This window comes from Pan paniscus, chromosome 3 (genome assembly GCF_029289425.2).
Source record: "Pan paniscus chromosome 3, NHGRI_mPanPan1-v2.0_pri, whole genome shotgun sequence".
NCBI lineage: Eukaryota > Metazoa > Chordata > Mammalia > Primates > Hominidae > Pan > Pan paniscus.
Window position 1 is genome coordinate 45,037,914 of NC_073252.2, and position 7,692 is coordinate 45,045,605.

Consider the following 7,692-nt stretch of genomic DNA (forward strand, 5'->3'; position numbering starts at 1 on the left):
GATTTGGTGATGCGGGCTCTTTTTTGGTTCCATATGAACTTTAAGGTAGTTTTTTCCAATTCTGTGAAGAAAGGCATTGGTAGCTTGATGGGGATGGCATTGAATCTGTAAATTACCTTGGGCAGTATGGCCATTTTCATGATATTGATTCTTCCTACCCATGAGCATGGAATGTTCTTCCATTTGTTTGTATCCTCTTTTATTTCCTTGAGCAGTGGTTTGTAGTTCTCCTTGAAGAGGTCCTTCACATCCCTTGTAAGTTGGATTCCTAGGTATTTTATTCTCTTTGAAGCAATTGTGAATGGGAGTTCACTCATGATTTGGCTCTCTGTTTGTCTGTTGTTGGTATGTAAGAATGCTTGTGATTTTTGTACATTGATTTTGTATCCTGAGACTTTGCTGAAGTTGCTTAACAGCTTAAGGAGATTTTGGGCTGAGACAATGGGGTTTTCTAGATATACAATCATGTCATCTGCAAACAGGGACAATTTGACTTCCTCTTTTCCTAATTGAATACCCTTTATTTCCTTCTCCTGCCTAATTGCCCTGGCCAGAACTTCCAACACTATGTTGAATAGGAGTGGTGAGAGAGGGCATCCCTGTCTTGTGGCAGTTTTCAAAGGGAATGCTTCCAGTTTTTGCCCATTCAGTATGATATTGGCTGTGGGTTTGTCATAGATAGCTCTTATTATTTTGAAATACATCCCATCAATACCTAATTTATTGAGAGTTTTTAGCATGAAGGGTTGTTGAATTTTGTCAAAGGCCTTTTCTGCATCTATTGAGATAATCATGTGGTTTTTGTCTTTGGCTCTGTCTATATGCTGGATTACATTTATTGATTTGCATATATTGAACCAGCCTTGCATCCCAGGGATGAAGCCCACTTGATCACGGTGGATAAGCTTTTGGATGTGCTGCTGGAGTCGTTTTGCCAGTATTTTATTGAGGATTTTTGCATCAATGTTCATCAAGGATATTGGTCTAAAATTCTCTTTTTTTGTTGTGTGTCTGCCTGGCTTTGGTATCAGAATGATGCTGGTCTCATAAAATGAGTTAGGGAGGATTCCGTCTTTTTCTGTTGATTGGAATAGTTTCAGAAGGAAAGGTACCAGTTCCTCCTTGTACCTCTGGTAGAATTCGGCTGTGAATCCATCTGGTCCTGGACTCTTTTTGGTTGGTAAGCTATTGATTATTGCCACAATTTCAGAGCCTGTTATTGGTCTATTCAGAGAGTCAACTTCTTCCTGGTTTAGTCTTGGGAGGGTGTATGTGTCGAGAATTTATCCATTTCTTCTAGATTTTCTAGTTTATTTGCGTAGAGGTGTTTGTAGTATTCTCTGATGGTAGTTTGTATTTCTGTGGGATCAGTGGTGATATCCCCTTAATCATTTTTTATTGCGTCTATTTGATTCTTCTCTCTTTTTTTCTTTATTAGTATTGCTAGCGGTCTATTAATTTTGTTGATCCTTTCAAAAAACCAGCTCCTAGATTCATTAATTTTTTGAAGGGTTTTTTGTGTCTGTATTTCCTTCAGTTCTGCTCTCATTTTAGTTATTTCTTGCCTTCTGCTAGCTTTTGAATGTGTTTGCTCTTGCTTTTCTAGTTCTTTTAATTGTGATGTTAGGGTGTCAATTTTGGATCTTTCCTGCTTTCTCTTGTGGGCATTTAGTGCTATTAAATTTCCCTCTACACACTGCTTTGAATGCGTCCCAGAGATTCTGGTATGTTGTGTCTTTGTTCTCATTGGTTTCAAAGAACATCTTTATTTCTGCCTTCATTTCGTTATGTACCCAGTAGTCATTCAGGAGCAGGTTGTTCAGTTTCCATGTAGTTGAGCGGTTTTGAGTGAGATTCTTAATCCTGAGTTCTAGTTTGATTGCACTGTGGTCTGAGAGATAGTTTGTTATAATTTCTATTCTTTTACATTTGCTGAGGAGAGCTTTACTTCCAAGTATGTGGTCAATTTTGGAATAGGTGTGGTGTGGTGCTGAAAAAAATGTATATTCTGTTGATTTGGGGTGGAGAGTTCTGTAGATGTCTATTAGGTCCGCTTGGTGCAGAGCTGAGTTCAATTCCTGGGTATCCTTGTTGATTTTCTGTCTCGTTGATCTGTCTAATGTTGACAGTGGGGTGTTAAAGTCTCCCATTATTAATGTGTGGGAGTCTAAGTCTCTTTGTAGGTCACTCAGGACTTGCTTTATGAATCTTGGTGCTCCTGTATTGGGTGCATATATATTTAGGATAGTTAGCTCTTCTTGTTGAATCGATCCCTTTACTATTATGTAATGGCCTTGTCTCTTTTGATCTTTGTTGGTTTAAAGTCTGTTTTATCTGAGACTAGGATTGCAACCGCTGTCTTTTTTTGTTTTCCATTTGCTTGGTAGATCTTCCTCCATCCTTTTATTTTGAGCCTATGTGTGTCTCTGCACGTGAGATGGGTTTCCTGAATACAGCACACTGATGGGTCTTGACTCTTTATCCACTTTGCCAGTCTGTGTCTTTTAATTGGAGCATTTAGTCCATTTACATTTAAAGTTAATATTGTTATGTGTGAATTTGATCCTGTCATTATGATGTTAGCTGGTTATTTTGCTCGTTAGTTGATGCAGTTTCTTCCTAGTCTTGATGGTCTTTACATTTTGGCATGATTTTGCAGCAGCTGGTACCGGTTGTTGCTTTCCATATTTAGTGCTTCCTTCAGGAGCTCTTTTAGGGCAGGCCTGGTGGTGACAAAATCTCTCAGCATTTGCTTGTCTGTAAAGTATTTTATTTCTCCTTCGCTTATGAAGCTTAGTTTGGCTGGATATGAAATTCTGGGTTGAAAATTCTTTTCTTTAAGAATGTTGAATATTGGCCCCCACTCTCTTCTGGCTTGCAGGGTTTCTGCCAAGAGACCTGCTGTTAGTCTGATGGGCTTCCCTTTGAGGGTAACCCGACCTTTCTCTCTGGCTGCCCTTAACATTTTTTCCTTCATTTCAACTTTGGTCAATCTGACAATTATGTGTCTTGGAGTTGCTCTTCTCGAGGAGTATCTTTGTGGCGTTCTCTGTATTTCCTGAATCTGAACGTTGGCCTGCCTTGCTAGATTGGGGAAGTTCTCCTGGATAATATCCTGCAGAGTGTTTTCCAACTTGGTTCCATTCTCCCCATCACTTTCAGGTACACCAATCAGACGTAGATTTGGTCTTTTCACATAGTCCCATATTTCTTGGAGGCTTTGTTCATTTCTTTTTATTCTTTTGTCTCTAAACTTCCCTTCTCGCTTCATTTCATTCATTTCATCTTCCATTGCTGATACCCTTTCTTCCAGTTGATCGCATCGGCTCCTGAGGCTTCTGCATTCTTCACATAGTTCTCGAGCCTTGGTTTTCAGCTCCATCAGCTCCTTTAAGCACTTCTCTGTATTGGTTATTCTAGTTATACATTCTTCTAAATTTTTTTCAAAGTTTTCAACTTCTTTGCCTTTGGTTTGAATGTCCTCCCATAGCTCAGAGTAATTTGATCGTCTGAAGCCTTCTTCTCTCAGCTCGTCAAAGTCATTCTCCATCCAGCTTTGTTCCGTTGCTGGTGAGGAACTGCGTTCCTTTGGAGAGGAGAGGTGCTCTGCGTTTTAGAGTTTCCAGTTTTTCTGTTCTGTTTTTTCCCCATCTTTGTGGTTTTATCTACTTTTGGTTTTTGATGATGGTGATGCACAGATGGGTTTTTGGTGTGGATGTCCTTTCTGTTTGTTAGTTTTCCTTCTAACAGACAGGACCCTCAGCTGCAGGTCTGTTGGAATACCCTGCCGTGTGAGATGTCAGTATGCCCCTGCTGGGGGTGCCTCCCAGTTAGGCTGCTCGGGGGTCAGGGGTCAGGGACCCACTTGAGGAGGCAGTCTGCCCGTTCTCAGATCTCCAGCTGCGTGCTGGGAGAACCACTGCTCTCTTCAAAGCTGTCAGACAGGGACATTTAAGTCTGCAGAAGTTACTGCTGTCTTTTTGTTTGTCTGTGCCCTGCCCCCAGAGGTGGAGCCTACAGAGGCAGGCAGGCCTCCTTGTGCTGTGGTGGGCTCCACCCACTTCGAGCTTCCTTACCTAATCAAGCCTGGGCCATGGCGGGCGCCCCTCCCCCAGCCTTGCTGCTGCCTTGCAGTTGGATCTCAGACTGCTGTGCTAGCAATCAGCGAGACTCCGTGGGCGTAGGACCCTCCGAGCCAGGTGCGGGATATAATCTCGTGGTGCGCCGTTTTTTAAGCCTGTCGGAAAAGCGCAGTATTCAGGTGGGAGTGACCCGATTTTCCAGGTGCTGTCCGTCACCCCTTTCTTTGACTCTGAAAGGAAACTCCCTGACCCCTTGCACTTCCCAAGTGAGGCAATGCCTCACCCTGCTTCGGCTCGCGCACGGTGCACGCACCCACTGACCTGCGCCCACTGTCTGGCACTCCCTAGTGAGATGAACCCGGTACCTGAGATGGAAATGCAGAAATCACCCGTCTTCTGCGTCGCTCACGCTGGGAGCTGTAGACCGGAGCTATTCCTATTCGGCCATCTTGGCTCCTCCGGGGATTATTCCTGATTCAAACAGCTATGATTACTGCAGCAGTATCACCTGATACGAAAATGGTTACCAAGCTCACCACTTAAGTATGAACAGTAATTTAAATGTGAAATAATTATGAATGGCATGAGTGCCCCAAACTTTTCTACTATAGTGTTAGACCTCTTTTGTTGTAATTATATATTCATTACATCAGTTTTATTTATTTATTTTTTTAGAGACCAAGTCTCACTATGTTGTCTAGGCTAGACTTGAACTCCTGAGTTCAAGTGATCCTCCTGCCTTGGCCTCCCGTGTAGCTGGGCCTGCAGGCATATCCCATTGCACCTGGCATATTAGATTTATTTTTAAGAGTTGCAGAGTATTTCTTCATAATATGGGTAATAATCTGTTTAAATAATTCACTATTTTGGACATTCATGTTGATTTCAACTTTTGCAATTATACACAAAGCTGTGATGTTTGCAGGTAAATCTTTGGGAATGTCTATAATTTTTAGAATTAAATTCTTTAGAAGAAAAATTTCTGGTCAAGGGTATGGCAGAGACTACTAGGTATCCACCAAATTCTGTTTTCTCCTTCCAACACATATGGTTGCCCAACCGATCAACATTTCCCAGCCTTCCATGCAGATAGGTGGTGTGCCCATGTGACTACATTTTTACCAATAGGATATTAGTGGAAGAGATGCATGCCATTTCTAGGCCAGATCCTTACAACATTGGTCATAACTCCTCCGTGTTATTTTTCCTCTTCTTGCCAGCTGGAACTTGGTTGTGGTGGTGACTCAGTTTTGACCTCGCACATGACTATATAATGCCTCCCAGCTATCCTGGACACAAAGAGATAGAGCAGACAGAAAGAAGTAAACTTCTGTATTATTTAAGTCACTGAATTGTAGAGTCTATTTGTTACATCAGAGAGAAGAATATTTTTAAAGATTTCTTATGTAATTTTTAAAATTGTTGTCCAGAAAGCTTATACCCATTTATATTCCCTTTAGCATTGCACGAAACTTCCATTTTTATTTTTTAATTTATGTTTCTTGCTCATATTGCCCAGGCTGGTCTTGAACTCCTGGGCTCCAGTGATTCTCCCACCTTGGACCCCCAACGTGCTGGGATTGCAGGCATGAGCCACCATGCTTGGCCCCATTTTTCTGCATTCTAGTCAACAATGGGGAAATCATATTTTAATCTTTATACTTTTTAATTTGAAAACGAATTACTGTGAAATTTGATTATCTGTTCAGTTTTTTTTTTTTACCTTTTCTGATTCCTCATTTATGAAGTTGTAGTTCCTATTCCTTGACCATTTTTATGCCATAGATTTTTAATAGCTTTCAAAAGGAAGTGTGAGAACTAGATAAAACAAGATGAGCAAAGCATAGATTTCTCTCAAAATTGGATGCTGTCACATGAGGATTTATTATGCTATTCTTACTATTGTTGTGTGTGTTTAAAATTTTCTACAATTAGTTAAAAAGTCTAATTGTATTTCCTAATTCTATTTACTGAAAAAGTCTAAAAGCAATCATTAAACCTAGTACCAGATTGTGATCTCTAAATATCACTTGCCAATAAAACAAACTAGGGCTCCTTAGAAAAAGGGCAAGATTGAGGTTTGGGTCAGGAAATAGATAAGATGAGCCTTGGATATCTTGTTGTAAAAAAGACAAAAGTTTGATAGTGATCAAACTGTAATGGGAGGTTGGGCATGGTGGCTCAGACCTGCAATTACAGCACTTTGGGAGATCGAGTTAGAGACTAACCTGGTCAACATAGAAAGACCTTATCCGTAAAAAATGAAAAAGGTAATGGGATTATGTCAAAAGGACATAAGAGCTAATTTGGCCAAAGACGGAATAATTTAAGCATAAAAACAATAATGACTTCAATTGATTGAAAATTATTTTGTAAAAATGCATGAGTCATATGATATTCCAAAAGAAAGAAAGGGAGCCAAAACACAAAAATTAGTAAGAACTCACCAGGAACCATTGAGGGTAATTATAATTAGGGCACTGAACTTTTATTTTTAAAATGGCAATTAAAGAGAAAAAATATAAGCCATTATTCCATTGATCCTGTGTAATATATTTTCTTTTTTTTTTTTTTTGAAAGGGAGTCTCACTCTGTCACCCCAGACTGGAGTACAGTAATGGATCTCGGCTCACTGCAACCTCCCCCTCCCAAGTTCAAGCGATTCTCATGCCTCAGCCTCCCAAGTAGCTGGGATTACAGGCACATGCCACCATGCCTGGCTAATTTTTTGTATTTTTTAGTAGAGATGGGATTTCACCATGTTGGCCAGGCTGGTGTTGAACTCCTGACCTCAAGTGATCTACCCACCTCAGCCTCCCAAAGTACTGGGATTGCAAGCATGAGCCACCATGCCCAACCATGTATAATATATTTCAAATAATCTTAGTCTGTTCCTGCTGCTATAGCAAAGTACATGAGATTGAGTAATTTATAAAGAACAGAAATTTATTTTCTCACAGTTCTGGAGGCTGTAAAGTCCAAGATCAAGGTGCCAGGAGATTTGGTTTCCAGTGAGAGTTGCCCTCTGCTTCCAAAATGTTGCCTTTTGCTGTGTCCTAAAATGGTAGAAGGTTAAAAGGACAAAAAAGAAATGTAAAGCTTCCTTACACCTCTTTTATAAGGTCATAATCCCATTCATGAGAGCACTGCCCTCATTACTTAATCACCTCCTGAAGGCCCCACCTCTTATTACTATTGCAGCATATCAGAAAAGGAATACTTACCTCTTTAGTTACTCAAGAAAAATACATACTCATCTATAAACTCAACTCCTTTAATGTCTTTGATACAAGATAACCAATCAGCTTCACTGTAGTATTAATACAAAAGATTTTCATGATCATGCCACATGGATTGCAATGTTTAGAGCTTGTATTGTAGGTTTAAGTTTTTTAATTTTATGAAATTAACCATGTCAATGACACCCATCAGCATTTTGTACATGTGTGACTTCAGTTTTGCTTTATGTGTTCACATATGATGGAGTAAGTCAATTTGCATTGTACTAGCTCTGAAATCCATCTGTGACCTAGGAGTACTTTTTAAGATTCCAGGCAATGCAACTTGGTTATATACAAAACATTGTTTTCATTAAAGAAGTTGTTTATTA